Raw genomic sequence first — 19,161 nt, forward strand, 5'->3', positions numbered from 1 at the left:
CAAGCCCTCAAGAAAATACATCACGGGACTTCCCTGGTGGCGCAGTGGTTAAGAATCTGCCTGCCAATGCAGGGCACACGGGTTCAAGCCCTGGTCCAGGAAGATCCCACATGCCGCAGAGCAACTAAGCCCATGTGCCACAACTACTGAAGTCCACGTGCCGAGAGCCCGTGCTCTGCAACAGAGAAGCCACCGCAACAGAGAAGCCACTGCAACAAGAGAAGACACTGCAATGAGAAGCCCATGCACTGCAATGAAGAGTAGCCCCCTCTTGCTGCAACTAGATAAACCCCAAGTGCAGCAATGAAGATCCAATGCAAAAATAAAATAAATAAATTTATTTTTAAAAAAAGAAAGAGGGCTTCCCTGGTGGTGCAGCGGTTGAGAATCTGCCTGCCAATGCAGGCGACACGGGTTCGAGCCCTGGTCTGGGAAGATCCCACATGCCGCCGAGCAACTGGGCCCATGAGCCACAACTGCTGAGCCTGCGCATCTGGAGCCTGTGCTCCGCAACAAGAGAGGCTGCGACAGTGAGAGGCCCGCGCACCGCGATGAAGAGTGGCCCCCGCTCGCCGCAACTAGAGAAGCCCCTTGCACGGAAACGAAGACCCAACACAGCCATAAATAAATTAATTAAAAAAATAAAAATAAAAATAAAAAAAAAATAAAAAAAGAAAGAAAAAAGAAAATACAACATCAACCAATACCAGTTTATTAATTCATAACTGGAGAGCCACCTGGCATAAGATCTAGATCAGATTCTCTTCTAGACAAGTTGACCCTGGGGATTACCTTGGCTAGGGCAGAATTACAACTAAGCAGCCATATATTTTCAAAACCAGGGTTTTCTCCCTGTGATTATCCATTAGATTAATCCCACACCATTCTAGGGGAAAATTATGTCTAGAGAACACTCTAGGGCCAGTAAACTAGCATTGCAGCACACTTTCTTTGGACAGCACCTACTAATTCTTATATTTCTTACTCTTTGACAGCTTTCTTTCATCTATGACCCAAAGCTCCTTCACCTAATTACTGAAAACCTGTGGCACAATTGAAGAGACAGCTTCTTTCCATCACCTACCTCTCAGAATTTTGTCTTCCTGTACACATGCTGGCCTCCTGATGAAGATGACAAGCTGGCTTATAAGCACCATCTCTTAAACTGAATGACTAATTGCATGCATTGTATGCCATTTTCACTGGTTTCCATATTAGAGATAACTTATTTCCCAGTGCTGCAAATTCATGTTCTCTGGAACCTTGAGTCTACCCACCTATACTGAGTGTAACCACTGGATATACAAAATGAAGTATGCCTGGTGATAGTACATTTCATCTTATATTTCAGTAGCAGCAGAGCGCATCCCTGGTATATAAGCCATCATGCAGATGACTATCTCATCACACGGTGTGCAAAGGGTCGTAAAAAAGTCTTATTATCAGGACTTCCCTGGTAGTCCATTGGTTAATACTCTGTGCTTCCAATGCAAGGGGCGCCGGTTCAATCAATGGTCGGGGAACTAAGATCCCACGTACCACGCAGCACATCCAAAAAAACATAAACGAAAAACAAAACAAAAAAATCTTATTATCCCCTTAGCTACCTGGGGAGAGGTGTACTGTTAAGAGTAGAGGAGTATCTGGTTAGAATGGTTCATCCTTGGAGATGCTAGTATCAGACAGTAGAAGCTCTGAAACTTGGTTGGCCTCAGTTGGCTTCTCAAGCTCTGAAAGAAAAGAAAAATGGCCTAAAAAATATCAGAGAGCCATCACATGGCTGAGAGATCACATCATGCCTTAGACCTGGTGTTGTTATGAACTGCTTAGCAGAGAAACCTTGGTGGTCTTTGTCTCGACCCCTGAAGATATGAAATAGCATTCCCTGAAAAGATAAAGTCCACTGCCAGAGTTTAATCTGGAATTTGAACCAGACAGCCAGAGAAACCAACCTCCCAAGGTCAGAGCAAAAAAGGAAGCTAAGGGTAAAAAATCAAAAGATGTATGCTTCCTCTTCCCTCCTGTCAGCCAAAACCCACAAAATAGCTACAGTGGTTCCTGTGTGGCTCCTCATAAGTGAAGTTTGCAAGCCAGCCTCTCTGGAACAGGAAGCGAGGAATTTTAGTTTCCAGATAGTAATGCCCAGATGGGCCATGAAATGAAGTCTCATGCAGCTCTGTGGGCACAAAAAACCTGGACATGCTGCCAAGTGGATTCCCACAGCCTGTATCTTCCATCAGGAAATCTCAAGGCCTCTGTTCAACCCAGCTAGAGAAGCCACCAGGGGTCTCTGAAAGACCTAGATTACACACAGCTCCTTTAGGTTGCCAGTTTCATTTAGAATTGTGTAGAAAAAAATGAAATCAGTCACAGAGGTCCCAGAGCCCTAAGCAGTCCCCTTGCTCCATGCATACACACTCATTCATCATCACTGCTTCCTGACAGCTCCTGCAGCATCTGACTTTTGCTTATTTATTTACATCTTTACTTATCCCAGCTGCCTCTGCCTCACAAAGGATTTGTGGCATCCTCCTATCTCCATTTTACTGGTAAGGGCAAAAAAGCACAAGATCAGTAGTTCTTTAGAGACTCATGCAACAAAGCACGGAATCAGTTCTTTGAGTCCCACTTTCTCTCCACTCTACACTAAAGAAAACCATGCAAGGACTGACCTCAGTGTGGTCACATGGAGTCTGAGATGTAAAAGCTTGAATGGAAAAATAACTCCCAGGGACTTCCCTGGGGACTTCCTTTCCCCAGTGGTTAGGACTTCGTGCTTCCACTGTGGGGGCACGGGTTCGATCCCTGGTCAGGGAACTAAGATCCCACAAGCCACGCAGCATGGCCAAAAAAAGAAAAGAAAAATAGTTCCCACCTCACAGGATGGTAAGAGGATACACATGGCCCTGGAGAAATGACTGAGCAGAGAGAAACCCTGGCTTTCTCTACAGGACTGATAAACACCTATGGATGACACATCCAACATGCTAGCCTACCAGCTGTGTAGCTTCCTTTGCTCCACCAACCCTCCCCTCCAACCCACTGCAGTAAACCACTTCCAAGGACATATCCTGGACTTTGTTTTCGCTTAGAAAGGCACCACCTCTGAAGTCTGGGCTGTGAGCTCCTTAAGGGCAGGGACCACCTGGTCTCCATTCTTCTCTTTGTTCCTAGAGCTTCCCACAGTAAATGGAGAAAGCCGATGTTCAGTGACTGTTGGATGAATGACTCACACTCAGAAATCCCACTCTTCAACCAGATCTTTCTGTCTTCCTACTACTCTCACCCCTAGAATCAAAGTAAATGTGCTCTCCAACCTCTCTGGTTCCTCAAGTTTCTTATACTCTCCAGCTCACCCAGTTAAGTCTCATCCTCCATTCACTTTTCTCTACACAGCCTGGCTACTATAACTACACTACACTTGGCTCTTACCAGGACCTTTCTGCCGCCCTCCCACCATCCCCAGGCCTAGCCCCAAGACCGCTCGAACCCTCACCTGCCAGCTTTCTTGTCCAAAGGCTAAGTGTTTCTGAAAAAAAAAAATCATTCGTATTAGCACCATTGTAAATGTTTGGTTTACACCCTCAGTGAGGCCCTTATGTTGCTAGGAAAACTTCTAAGTCCCTTGCATTGTCCTTTCTCATTTCCAAGAGAAAATGTACCAAACGACTACCCCTTTCTTTTAGCCCCCTTCTCCATCCTCACCCTTCTTGTGCTTCCCATCTTCCCAGAGGAAACAGCAGCCAACTTACATGAACTGTAACTCCCTTCTCTTCCATCTGATCCTGACTTTCCTCCTACATTTCTCTAAGGGAGTTTTTACCTGTGCTTTTGATCAAATATTTTCCTCCTTCTTCCTATAAGATTTCTTGTCATCAGTGATTCATCTTTCTTTTACCTTTCTTGTTTGACTGATCTCCATCTCTATCTATACAGAGGTAGGCAGATAGAAAGATATACTTTACTATATACTATTTACACAGAAAGACAGAGAGAGAAGGAGAGAAAGAGAGATTATATATGTGTATAATTCTCTCTCTCAAACTTGCAGTTTCTCTCTTTCTCCTTCCCTTCTCTCCCCCACCTCTGTGTGTGTGTGAGGTATGTATATATGTCATATATTTACATATATACACACGAGATGTGTTTTTGCAAAAACATGCATATATGTGCACATACATGTATGTATACACACACATGTCTTTCTCTTTCAAACATTTTCTCATTCTTTTCTAATCACTGTCAAAATCTCTCTCTTTCAATTTGCTGGTCTTATCCACAATAAACTTGCTTAATTGCCCTCACCCTTTTTAAAAAAAAATTTTTTTTTTGGCTGCGTTGTGTCTTCGTTGCTGTGCGCAAGCTTTCTCTGGTTGTGGCGAGTGGGGGCTACTCTTCGTTGCAGTGCACAGGCTTCTCATTGCAGTGGCTTTTCTTGTTGTGGAGCATGGGCTCTAGGCACGCAGGCTTCAGTAGTTGCAGCATGCGGGCTCAGTAGTTGTGGCTCATGGGCTCTAGAGCACAGGCTCAGTAGTTGTGGCACACAGGCTTAGTTGTGGGATCTTCCTAGACCAGGGATCAAACCCGTGTCCCCTGCAGTGGCAGGTGGATTCTTAACCACTGCACCACCAGGGAAGTCCTGCTCTCACCCTTAAATTACCTTCCCTTTATTCAGCCTCCCTGCTAAACTTATACTTCCTCTCTCCATTTTTTTTTACCACCATTCAATCCTTAGGGATCTCATGTCCCATCCTTCTCCATTTATGCTGCCTAGCACAGTGCCTGAGCACATAAGTTCTTTAAAATAAATTCTGTCATGGATATGAGTCAATGTTTTAGACACCTCTGTGATCTAATGTTTCACTCATAGTGAATGCTTCCATTGACTGAATGAATCTAAAAATGAACAAACATGGTTAGTGAGAGAGATCTGCAACCTAGCTAAGCAAACAGAATGAAGTATAAAAGCAATGTAAGTTAAGTGGCGTGGGTGCAGATGGGAAAGAGTAATTAATTCCAATAATAGGAGAGCAGTGGGCAGAACTCATAAAAACTTCATAGAGAGGTAAGATTTAAATTGAACTACTGAGTATTAATTTAATACAAATTATACTAATAACTCATATTTATGGAGACCTTCCTCTGTAACCAGGCAATGCTTTATGTAGAATATTTAAGAATATTTAATTTAAGAATATTAATTTATAACAATCCTGTGTTATTATTATTCCCATTTTTCAGATGGGAAAATTGAGGCACAGAGAGGTAGTGCTATACAAGATCACTCAGCTAGAAAATATTGGAGATGGAATTTAAACTCAGGCAGCCCATCTCTAGTGCTTTTAACTTCTAAACCATACTTCCCAGAGTAAAGAAATGTGCTAGAGACAAAAGGAATAATGTGAGGTAAGGTATATGGCATGTCTAGAGCAAAAGAGTAGGCAGAAGGATTTACTAGAAATTAAAGATGGAAAGGCAAAGTTGGAATTGGACCTTGGAGGATCTGCAGTGCCTTACAAAGGAGATGGAATTTTATTTTATGAACAATGTAATTAACAGAAGGGTGACATGGTCAGTTCTGCTCCCTAGGAAGAAAACACTGGTAGAAGTGGAGGCTATGTTGGAGAAGTCAGAGATTATAGATTACAGTCTGAAAGACTCACTAGGGGTTAACTCAATAGTCCAGGCAAAGGATGAAAGTACCTGAAACCAAGATGGCTGAAATAAAATGGGGATGAAGCTGCTGAAGAAGTCAGTAACCCAGAAACCAAACCTAACAGTTATAGACCAAAACAAAAGAAAACAAAGAAAAAAACACCAAATGCATGTTCTCTAGTCAAAAGACCAGTTAAGGGACAGTCTAGTGAGACAGAAAACTCTTAGACAATAACTACTCTACCCCAGCCAAACACCATAGGAAAAACTGTGGCCCCAGCTTACACCCATAACAGCAAAGGCTGAGTGGGGAGCCTAGACTTCCATCCTCAAGAGACTAAAAGAAGACACCCCAACGTCCCCATCAGAGTGGCATTAGAGAAGACCAAGTAGGGAAGGGAACTTTCATCCCAGACAGCTGGTAATGAGCCACTCTTCCTGGCAATATCAGTGGAGAACACACAGGACGCCTGGACTTCACCCCCACCCAGCTCCTCTCCCTCCCTGCTGGAGTAGTGTAATAGGAGGCCTAGTGAAGAGTCAGGACTTTCACCAACCTCAGTGGTTAGAAGCCCCACCATCACCAACATCATGTCAGTGGAGACCACATGGGATCTGGAACTCTCATTCTCACCCAACAGTAATAAGAAGCCAGTCAATAGATGCCAACACCAAGATGACAGAGATGTTAGAACTATCTGACAAGGATTCTAAAGCAGTCATGATAAAAAACACTTCTAACAGCAATAATGAATATGCTTGAAATGAATTTTTAAAAATGGAATGCCTCAGCAAAGAAATAGAAAGCCTTAGCAAAGAAATGGAAGATATAAAGAAAAAAATGAAAATTTTAGGATTGAAAAATATAACCAAAATTAAAAACTAACTAAATGAGATCAACAGTAGAGTGGAAAGGACAAAGGAAAGAATCAGTGAACTGGAAGGTAGTACAATAGAACCTACTCAGTTGGGCAATAGGGAGAAAATAGATTTAAAAAAATTGAACAGAGCCTTAGGGACCTGTGAGACTATAACAAAAGATCTAACATTCGTGTCATTAGAATCAAAGAAGGAGAGGAAAAAGGCAGAAATGAAAAAGTGTTTTAAAAAATTAAGAAATAGTATCTGTAAAATTCCCCTATTTAGGAAGAGATAAAAATCTACAGATATGAGAAGCTGACCAAATCTCAAAAGGATAGACTCAAAGAAATCCATGCCAATCCAAAGGATCAAGATGGCGGAGGAGTAGAAGGACGTGGAGTTCATCTCTCCCACAAATGCATTAAGAAAACATCTACAAATGAAACAGTTCTCACAGAACACCTGCTGAACACTAGCAGACCGCCTCAGACACCTAAAAGTGCAAAAAGAATCCCTGTGTAACCAGGTAAGATGAAAGAAAGAAGAAGGGAAAAGGAAGAGGAGAGGAAGCAGGATGGGACCTGCACCCCTAGCAGGGAGCTGAAGATGAGGAGAGCTTCTTGCATCTGGGGAAGCCCCCTCACCAGGGAGGAGATCACCTGGGACAGAAGGGGAGCTTCGGGGGCTTGGACGAGAGCACAGCAACCGGTCTGTGGCAGGAAGGACAGACTGAGACCGACCCAGACGGTCCATGCCACAGCCCTGCATGCCCCAGCCTGAGACATGTGTCCATCAGTGCGGATGGGGGCTGGGTGCTGAAACGTGGGGTTTGGGGAGCAGACCCGGGGAGGGCACTGCTGTTGGCTGTGAGGAGACAGCCTGAGGGGATGGGAGTGAGGAGCTCTGCAACCTGGAATGCTCCTGGAGGAAGCCTGGGCCACGATAGAAGAAAAGCACCATTGTTGAGTGACGTGCCAAGGGCAGGGTCGCCATTGCAGCCTCTCTCCTCATGTGCCGGCCCTGCCTCCACAGGCACTAGGGAGGGCTCCCGCCGGATCAGGCTCACACATCTCCGGCCATTGCCTCCTCTGCCCCCACCCCGCCTGGGTAATTTGCTTGCCCCAATCGCCTGGGCGGCCCACTCACCTGCATTGCTTCCTCGGCTCCCTCCCACCTGACAGGATCATGTGCTCTGGCAGCCTCGGGAGCAGAGGCTGGTGGGTGGCCCACACTCAGAGGTGGGGCTGAAACAGCAGCTGAGCCGCAGGGGTTCTGTGACTAAGGAAAAAGAGCTGAAATCTCTCCTTGTGGCTGTGCAAATTGCGGAGTTAGACCTCCACAGACAGCTTCCTAAATTCAGTGTCTGCAGAACATCCAAATGGACAAGTGCTCCTGCAGCTGAGACGGGTCTGGCTTTAGGACCTGTGGGCTTTATGGGCACATACAGGGGATGGGCAAGGCCAGAGTCTGAGCTGCCTCCATAGCAGGTCCAGGTACACAGTTACTGCAGTCCTGAGGCCTGACCTCAGTGGATCTGTGATGGTGGCCTGGTGAAAACAACACATGAGAATCACCAGGGCCTATTGACGGCATACCCACAGTTAAGGTAGGACCGAGAACAGTGCCAACAACAATGTACCTTGTGTGCCCACACAACGAATGAAAGGGGACACAACAGAGCACACTCACAGGTAAACAGCTACAGAGGAGGAATATTCAGTGGAGTCTCTCCCAGTGGGAGTGCTCCAATCCCACCTACCTCACACCGAAGATCAGAATCACAGCTAAGAAACAGATCTGGGGTCCTCTACTCCAACAAGTAAGGAGCAGACCACACCCCTGACAGGGCAGTGACAATCACAGAGCAAAGGGGAGGCTGCACTCCATATCCAGGGCAGGATCTGGCCATGACAACACCAGTCAAACCTCTTATTCAGGGGGATAACAGCCAGCATACACTGAGGAAAGAGATGGCAGTCATCCATACTAAAACCAGACCTTGGACCAAAAAAAATTATATATATATATAAAACCAACGAAGGCTACATAAGGACCTTCCCATATAAAAATAGCTCTCCAAGACAGTTTGAGGGTCTGGCATCAGGAGGGAGAACCCCCAGAGCATTTAACCTTGAAGGCCAGCAGGGCTTGAGTGCAGGAGCTCCACAGGGCTGGGGGAAACAGAGACTCCACTCTTGGAGGGCACACACAAGGTGTCAACACAAAGCAGTACCTCCATAGGAACCTGGGTTACACCTACCTAGGGGTCTTGGAGGGCCTCCTGGGGAACCAGGCATTGGCAGTAGTTCACTGTGTGGCAAGGGGACTGGTAGCAGAGGCCCCAGGGAATATTAATTGGCATGTGCTCTCCTGGAAGTCCCCATTTTGGCACCAACACCTGGCTCCACCCAACAGCCTGCAGGCTCCAGTGCTGGAACAACTCAGGGCAAACAACCAACAAGACAGGAACACAGCACCACCCATCAGCAGACAGGCTGCCTAAAGTCATAATAAGCTCACAGACACACCAAAACACACTGCTTGACATAGCCCAGCCCACCAGAGGGACAAGACCCAGCTCCACCCAACAGAGGCAGGAACCTGGCCCTCCCACCAGAAAGCCTGCACAAGTCCCTGGACCAAACTCACCCACCAGGAGGCAGACACCAGAAGCAAGAGGAAATACGATCCTACCACCCGTGGAAAGGAGACCACAACACAATAAGTTAGAGAAAATGAGATGACAGAGGAATATGTTGCAGACGAAGGAGCTAGGTAAAAACCTACAAGAACAACTAAATGAAGAGAAGATAGGCAATCTATCTGAAAAAGAATTCAGAGTAATGAGAGTAAAGATGATCCAATATCTCAGAAAAAGAATGGCGGCATGGATCAAGAAGATACAAGAAATGTTTAACAAAGACCTAGAATAACTAAAGAACAAACAGAGAGGAACAATACAATAAAATGAAAAATACACTAGAAGGAATCAATAGCAGAATAACTGAGGCAGAAGAATGGATAAGTGAGCAGGAAGATACAATGGTGGAAATCACTGCCACAGAACAGAATGAAGAAAAAAGAATGAAATGAAGGCTGTCTCAGAGACCTCTGGGACAACATTAAATACATCAACATTCGAATTATAGGGGTCCCAAGGAAGAAGAGAAAAAGAAGGGCCTGAGAAAATATTTGAAGAGATTATAGCCAAAAAATTCCCTAACATGGGAAAGGAAATAATCACCCAAGTCCAGGAAGTGTAGGGAGTCCCATACAGGATAAACCTAAGGATAAACATGCTGAGACACATAGTAATCAAACTAACAAAAATTAAATACAAAGACAAAACATTAAAAGCAACAAGGGAAAAGCAACAAATAACATATAAGGGAATCCCCATAAGGTTATCAGCTGACTTTTCAGCAGAAACTCTGCAGGCCAGAAGGGAGTGCCATAATTTATTTAAAGTGATGAAAGGGAAAAAATATAACCAAGAATACTCTACCCAGCAAGGCTCTCATTCAGATTCAACAGAGAAATCAAAAGCTTTACAGACAAGTAAAAGCTAAGAGACTTCAGGATCACCAAACCAGCTTTATGACGAATGAAACAGTAACTTCTCTAGGCAGAGAAAAAAAAAGAGGCCACAAGTAGAAACAAGAAAATCACAAATGGGAAAGCTCACTAGTAAAAGCAAACACACAGTAACAGCAGAAAATCATCCATACACAAATATGATATCAAAACCATCAACAGTAAGAAGACAAGAGTACAAATGCAGGAAATGGGAATTGCATTTGAAATTAAGAGACCAGCAACTTAAAACAACCTTGTATAAATAAAGACTGTTATATTAAAACCTCATGGGAGGGACTTCCTTTGTGGCACAGTGGTTAAGAATCCGCCTGCCAATGGAGGAGACATGGGTTTGAGTCCTGGTCTAGGAAGATACCACATGCCACAGAGCAACTAAGCCTATGTGCCACAACTACTGAGCCTGTGCTCTACAGCCCATGAACCACAACTACTTAACCTGCATGCCACAACTACTGAAGCCCGTGTGCCTAGAGCCCGTGCTCTGCAATAAGAGAAGCCACCACAATGAGAAGCTCATGTACTGCAATGAAGAGTAGCCCCTGCTCACCGCAACTAGAGAAAGCCCGTGCACAGCAACAAAGACCCAGCACAGCCAAAAATAAATAAATTAATTAATTAAAAAAAAAACTCTTGGGAAATGCAAACCAAAAAAATACAATAGATACACACACAAAAAAGAAAAAGCAACCCAAACACAGCACTAAAGATGGTCATCAAACCAAAAGAGAAGAGAGCAAAGAACAAAAGAGGAAGGAAAGAAAAAAGACCTGCAAAAACAAACCCAAAACAATTAAGAAAATGGTGATAGTAATATGCATATCAATAATTATCTTAAATGTAAATGGATTAAATTCTCCAACCAAAAGACACAGACTCGCTGAATGGATACAACAATAAGAACCATATATATGCTGTCTACAAGAGACCCACTTCAGACCTAGGGACACATACAGACTGAAAGTGAGGGGATGGAAAAAGATATTCCATGCAAATGGAAATCAAAAGAAAGCTGGAGTACCAATACTCATTTCAGACAAAATAGACTTTAAAATAAAGACTGTTACAAGAGACAAGGAAGGACATGACATAATGATCAAGGGTTCAATGCAAGAAAAAGACATAGCAATTCTAATATATATGCACCCAACATAGGATCACCTGACTATATAAGGCAATTGCTAACAGCCATAAAAGGGTAAGTCAACAGTAACACAGTGACAGTGGGGGACTTTAACTCCCCTCTTACACCAAAGGACAGATCATCCAGACAGAAAATGAAGAAGGAAATACAACCCTTAAATGACACATTAGGCCAGATGGACTTAATTGATATTTATAAGACATTCCATCCAAAAGCAGCAGAATACACTTTTTTCTCAAGTGCACATGAAACATTCTCCAGGATAGATCATATCTTGGGTCACAAATCAAGCCTTGGTAAATTTAAGAAAATTGAAATCATATCAAGCATCTTTTCCGAACACAATGCTATGAGATTAGAAATCGATTACAGGAAAAAACTGTAAAAGACAGAAACACATGGAGCCTAAACAGTATGTTACTAAATAACAAATGAATCACTGAAGAAATCAAAGAGAAAATCCAAAATTACCTAGAGAAAAATGACAATGAAAACAATAATTAAAAACCTATGGGACATGGGACTTCCCTGGTGGCACAGTGGTTAAGAATCTGCTTGCCAATGCAGGGGACATGGGCTCGATCCCTGGTCTGGGAAGATCCCACATACCATGGAGCAACTAAACCCATGTGCCACAACTACTGATCCTGCACACTAGAGTCTGCAAGCCACAACTACTGAGCCCACGTGCTGCAACTACTGAAGCCCATTTGCCTAGAGCTCATGCTCCACAACAAGAGAAGCCACCACAATGAGAAGCTCACACACTGCAATGAAGAATAGCCCCTGCTCACTGCAACCAGAGAAAGCCTGCAACAAAGACCCAACACAGCCAAAAATGAATTAAATAATTCATTTTTAAAAATAAACAGAACCTATGGGACACCATGGCAAAAGCAGTTCTAAGAGGGAAGTTTACAGCAATACAATTTTACCTCAAGAAACAAGAAAAATCTCAAATAAACAACCTAACCTTGCACCTAAAGCAGAGAAAAAGAACAAAACCCAAAGTTGGTAGAAGGAATTAAATCATAAAAATCAGAGCAGAAATAAATGAAACAGAGACAAAGAAAACAAGACAAAAGATCAATGAAAATAAAAGGTGGTTCTTTGAGAAGATAAACAAAATTGTTAACCTTTAGCCAGACTTATCAAGAAAAAAAGAGGACTCAAATCAATAAAATTATAAATGAAAAAGGAAAAGTTACAACTGACACCACAGAAATACAAAGAACCATAAGAGACTACTATATACAGGCAACTATATGCCAATAAAATGGACAACCTAGAAGAAATGGACAAATTCTTAGAAAACTACAACCTTCCAACACCGAACCAGGAAGAAATAGAATATATGAACAAATCAATCACAAGTACTGAAACTGAAACTGTTATTAAAACAACTTCCAACAAACAAAAATCCAGGACCAGATGGCTTCACAGGTGAATTCTATCAAACATTTAGAGAAGAGCTAACACCTATCCTTCTGAAACTCTTCCAAAAGAATTGCAGAGGAAGGAACACTCCCAAGCTAATTTATGAGGCCACCATCACCCTGTTACCAAAACCAGACAGAGATATCACAAAAGAAGAAAATTACATGCCAATATCACTGATGAACATAAATGTAAAAATGCTTAACAAAATACTAGCAAACCAAATCTAACCACACATTAAAAGGATAATACACCATGATCAAGTGGGATTTATCCCAGGGATGCAAGGATTCTTCAATATATGCAAATCAATCAATGTGACACCTCACATGAACAAACCGAAGAATAAAAACCATATGATCATCTCAATAGATGCAGAAAAAGCTTTTGACAAAATTCAACATCAATTTATGTTAAAAAAAACTCTCCAGAAAGTGGACATAGAGGGAACTTACCTCAAAATAATAAAGGGCATATATGACAAACCCACAGCAACATAATTCTCAATGGTGAAAAACTGAAAGCATTTCCTCTAAGATCAGGAATAAGACAAGGATGTCCACTCTCGCCACTTCTTTTCAACATAGTTTTGGAAGTCCAATCCATGGCAATCAGAGAAGAAAAAGAAATAAAAGGAATACAAACTGGAAAAGAAGAAGTAAAACTGTCACTGTTTGCAGATGACATGATACTATATACAGAAAATCCTAAAGATGCTACCAGAAAACTACCAGAGCTTGTCAGTGAATTCGGTAAAGTCGCAGGATAAAAAATTAATACACAGAAATCTCTTGCATTCCTATACACCACAACAAAAGATCAGAAAGAGAAATTAAGGAAACAATCCCATTTACCATTGCATCAAAAAGAATAAAATACCTAGGAATAAACCTACCTGAGGAGGCAAAATACCTATACTTAGAAAACAATAAGATACTGATGAAAGTAATCAAAGATAATGCAAACAGATGGAGAGATATACCATGTTCTTAGATTGGAAGAATCAACATTGTCAAAATGACTATTCTACCCAACGCAATCTACAGATTCAATGCAATCCCTATCGACTTGCCAATGGTATTTTTCGCAGAATTAGAACAAAAATTTTTACAATTTGTATGGAAACACAAAAGATCCCAAGCAGCCAAAGCAATCTTAAGAAAGAAAAACGGAGCTGAGGAATCAGGCTCCCTGACTTCAGACTATACCACAAAACTACAGTCATCAAAACTGTATGGTCTGGCACAAAACAGAAATACAGATCAACGGAACAGGATAGAAAGTCCAGAGATAAACCCACACACCTATGGTTACCTAATCTATGACAAAGGAGGCAAGACTATACAATGGAGAAAAGACAGTCTCTTCAATAAGTGGTGGTGGGAAAACAGGACAGCTACATGGAAAAGAATGAAATTAGAATATTCCCTAATACCATACACAAAAATAAGCTCAAAATGGATTAAAGACCTAAATGTAAGGCCAGATACTATGAAACTCTTAGAGGAAAACATAGGCAGAACACTCTCTGATATAAGTTGCATCAAGATTCTTTTTGATCCACCTCCTGGAGTAATGAAAATAAAAACAAAAATAAACCAATGGACCTAATTAAACTTAAAAGCTTTTGCACTGCAAAGGAATCCATAAGCAAAATGAAGACAACCCTCAGAATGGGAGACAATATTTTCAAATGAAGCAACCAACATGGGATTAATCTCCAAAATATACAAACAGGTAATACAGCTCCATATCAAACACAAACAACCCAATTAAAAAATGGGGAGAAGATCTAAATAGACATTTCTCAGAAGAAGACATACAGATGGCCAAAAAGCACGTGAAAAGATGCTCAACATCACTAATTATTAGAGAAATGCAAATCAAAACTACACCTCACACTGGTCAGAATGCCTATCATCAAAAAATCTACAACCAATAAATGCTGGAGAGGGTGTGGAGAAAAGAGAACCCTCCTACACTGTTGGTGGCAATGTAGATTGGTACAGTCACTATGGAGAACAGTATGGAGGTTCCTTAGAAAATGAAAAACAGAGCTACCATATGATCCAGCAATCCCACTCCTGAGCATATATCCAGAGAAAACCATAATTCAAAAAGATACACGCACCCCAATGCTCACTGCGGCACTATTTACAATAGCCAGGACATGGAAGCAACCTAAATATCCATCAACAGAGGAATGGATAAGGAAGATGTGTACATATATAGCATGGAATATTACTCAGCCATAAAAAGAACAAACTAATGTCACTTGCAGCAACACAGATGGGCATAGAGATTGTCATACTGAGTGAAGTTAGTCAGACAGAGAAAGACAGATATCATTTGATATCACATATATGTGGAATCTAAAAAAAAAAAAAAGGTACAAATGACCTTATTTACAAAACAGAAATAGAGTCACAGATGTAGAAAACAAACTTACCAGGGGGAAAGGGGTGGGAGGGGAAAATTGAGAGATTGGGATTGACATATACACACGACTATATATAAAACAGATAACTAATAAGGACCTACTGTATATTACAGGGAACTCTACTCAATACTGTGTAATGGTCTATATAGGAAAAGAATCTAAAAAAGAGTGGATATATGTATATATATAACTGATTCACATTGCTGTACAACTGAAACTAACACAACATTGTAAATCAACTATACTCTAAAAAAAATTTAAACATCAATAAACAAATAAATAAAAATAGCTGTTATCAAAAAAAAAGAGAAAGTCATGCCAAAACGCATTTTAATTAAACTTCTGAAAATTGAAAACAAAGAAAGAAATTTTGAAAGCAGACTGAGCTATAGCTATAGATCCTTAGGTATAGATCAGATACAGATCAGAAAGAAGAAACAGAACTGTCCCTATTTGCAGATGACATGATGGTCTACATAGACCATACCAAGGAATCTAAAAACCCAAAACAAAAACAAAAAAGCAAACAACAGAAACAAACCCCTAAAACTAATAAGTGAGTTCAGCAAGGTCACAGGCAAGATAAACAGAGAAAATATACAAAAATCAAGTTTATTTCTATATGTTAGTAATGAACATGTGGACACTGAAATTAAAAATACAATACCATTTACAATTGCTCAAAAAATGAAACACTTAGATATAAATGTAACATAACATAATCAGAACTTGAATGCTGAAAACTACATAATGCTATTGAGATAAATCAAAGATCTAAATAAATGAAAGGGGACCATGGCTGTGGATTGAAAGACTCAACATAGTGAAGATACTAATTTTCCCCAAAGTGATATAAAGTATAATGCAATTCTTATTGAAATCCCAGCCAAAAAAAAAACCAAAACCAACAAAACAAAATGAAAAAACCGGCAAGATTTCTTGTAGATATAAATAAGATTATGCTAAAATTGATATAAAAATGCAATGGAACTAGAATGGTTAAAATAAGTTTAAAAAGAATAAAGTGGGAGGGACTAACCAAGATGGCAGAGCAGAAGGACGTGCTCTCACTCCCTCTTGCGAGAGCACCAGAATCACAACTGGCTGCTAGACAATCATCGAGAGGAAGACACTGGACTTCACCAAGGAGGATACCCCACGTCCAAGGACAGAGGAGAAGCCACAGTGAGATGGTAGGAGGGGTGCAATCAGAGTAAAATCAAATCCCATAACTGCTGGGTGGGTGACTCACAGACTGGCGAACACTTATACCACAGAAGTCCACCCACTGGAGTGAAGGTTCTGAGCCCCACGTCAGGCTTCCCAACCTGGGGGTCTGGCAACGGGAGGAGGAATTCATAGAGAATCAGACTTTGAAGCCTAGTGGGAACTGATTGCAGGACTTCGACAGGACTGGGGGAAACAGAGACCCCACTCTTGGAGGGCACACGTGGACTAGTGTGTGCATCGGGACCTGGGGGAAGGAGCAGTGACCCTGGGGGAGACTGAACCAGACCTACCTGCTAGTGTTGGAGGGTCTCCTGCAGAGGCGGGGGCTGGCTCTGTTTCACCGTGGGGACAAGGACAGTGGCAGCAGAGGTTCGGGGAAGTACTCCTTGGCGTGAGCCCTCCCAGAGTCTGCCATTAGCCCCACCAAAGAGCCCAGGTAGGCTCCAGTGTTGGGTTGCCTCAGGCAAAACAACCAACAGGGAGGGAACTGAGCCCCACCCATCAACAGTCAAGTGGATTAAAGTTTTACAGAGCTCTGACCACCACAGCAACAGTCAGCTCTACCCACCACCAGAGCCTCCCATCAAGCCTCTTAGATAGCCTCAACCACCAGAGGGCAGACAAAAGAAGCAAGAAAAACTACAATCCTGCAGCCTCTGGAACAAAAACCACATTTACAGAAGGATAGACAAGATGAAAAGGCAGAGGGCTATGTACCAGATGAAGGAACAAGAAAAAAACCCAGAAAAACAACTAAATGAAGTGGAGATAGGCAACCTTCCAGAAAAAGAATTCAGAATAATGATAGAGAAGATGATCCAGGACCTCGGAATAAGAATGGAGGCAAAGATTGAGAAGATGCAAGAAATGATTAACAAAGACCTAGAAGAATGAAAGAACAAACAAACAGAGACGATCAATACAATAACTGAAATGAAAACTACACTAGAAGGAATCAATAGCAGAATAACTGAGACAGAAGAACGGATAAGTGACCTGGAAGACAGAATGGTGGAATTCACTGCTGCAGAACAGACTAAAGAAAAAAGAATGAAAAGAAATGAAGACACCCTAAGAGACCTCTGGGACAACATTAAATGCAACAACATTTGCATTATAGGGGTCCCAGAAGGAGAAGAGAGAGAGAAAGGACCAGAGAAAATATTTGAAGAGATTATAGTCAAAAACTTCCCTAACATGGGAAAGGAAATAGCCACCCAAGTCCAGGAAGCGCAGAGAGTCCCATACAGAATAAACTCAAGGAGAAACACGCCGAGACACATAGTAATCAAAGTGGCAAAAATTAAAGACAAAGAAAAATTATTGAAAGCAGCAAGGGAAAAACGACAAATAACATACAAGGGAACTCCCATAAGGTTAACAGCTGATTTCTCAGCAGAAACTCTACAAGCCAGAAGGGAGTGGCATGAGATACTTAAAGTGATGAAAGGGAAGAACCTACAACCAAGATTACTCCACCCGGCAAGGATCTCATTTAGATTTGATGGAGAAATCAAAAGCTTTACAGAGAAGCAAAAGCTAAGAGAATTCAGCACCACCAAATCAGCTCTACAACAAATGCTAAAGGAACTTCCCTAAGTGGGAAACACAAGAGAAGTAAAGGACCCACAAAAGCAAACCCAAAACAATTAAGAAAATGGTCATAGGAACATACATTTTGATAATTACCTTAAACGTGAATGGATTAAATGCTCCAACCAAAAGACACAGGCTTGCTGAATGGATACAAAAACAAGACCCATATATATGCTGTCTACAAGAGACCCACTTTAGACCTAGGGACACATACAGACTGAAAGTGAGGGGATGGAAAAAGATATTCCATGCAAATGGAAATCAAAAGAAAGCTGGAGTAGCTATACTCATATCAGATAAAATAGACTTTAAAATAAAGAATGTTACAAGAGACAAGGAAGGACACTACATAATGATCAAGGGATCAATCCAAGAAGAAGATATAACAATTATAAATATATATGCACCCAACATAGGAGCACCTCAATGCATAAGGCAACTGCTAACAGCTATAAAAGAGGAAATTGACAGTAACACAATAATAGTGGGGGCCTTTAACACCTCACTTACACCAATGGACAGATCATCCAAAATGAAAATAAATAAGAAAACAGAAGCTTTAAATGACACAATAGACCAGATAGATTTAATTGATATTTATAGGACATTCCATCCAAAAACAGCAGATTACACTTTCTTCTCAAGTGCGCATGGAACATTCTCCACGATAGATCACATCTTGGGTCACAAATCAAGCCTCAGTAAATTTAAGAAAATTGAAATCATATCAAGCATCTTTTCTGACCACAACACTATGAGATTAGAAATGAATTACAGGGATAAAAACGTAAAAAGCACAAACACATGGAGGCTAAACAATATGTTACTAAATAACCAAGAGATCACTGAAGAAATCAAAGAGGAAATCAAAAAATACCTAGAGACATATGACAATGAACACACGACGACCCAAAACCTATGGGATGCAGCAAAAGCAGTTCTAAGAGGGAAGTTTATAGCTATACAAGCCTACCTAAAGAAACAAGAAAAATCTCAAGTAAACAATCTAACCTTACACCTAAAGAAACTAGAGAAAGAAGAACAAACAAAACCCAAAGTTAGCAGAAGGAAAGAAATCATAAAGATCAGAGCAGAAATAAATGAAATAGAAACAAAGAAAACAATAGCAAAGATCAATAAAACTGAAAGCTGGTTCTTTGAGAAGATAAACAAAATTGATAAGCCATTAGCCAGACTCATCAAG

General features: G+C 41.5%; 1 protein-coding gene across 4 annotated transcripts in view; it reads right to left on the reverse strand.

Moving 5' to 3' along the window:
• The window catches only part of EVA1A (eva-1 homolog A, regulator of programmed cell death), a 93,296-nt gene that overhangs the window by 33,468 nt on the left and 40,667 nt on the right, over positions 1-19,161 (reverse strand). The window contains exon 1 of one of the 4 annotated variants that reach the window (XM_068564472.1): positions 3,497-3,524. The exons of the other annotated variants lie outside the window; for them this stretch is intronic. The gene's annotated coding sequence lies outside the window, so the exon portion shown is untranslated. Of the gene's footprint in view, positions 1-3,496; positions 3,525-19,161 lie in introns of those variants that run through there. 4 annotated transcript variants of the gene reach the window in all.

This window comes from Eschrichtius robustus, chromosome 15, assembly GCF_028021215.1.
Source record: "Eschrichtius robustus isolate mEscRob2 chromosome 15, mEscRob2.pri, whole genome shotgun sequence".
Taxonomy (NCBI): Eukaryota; Metazoa; Chordata; class Mammalia; order Artiodactyla; family Eschrichtiidae; genus Eschrichtius; species Eschrichtius robustus.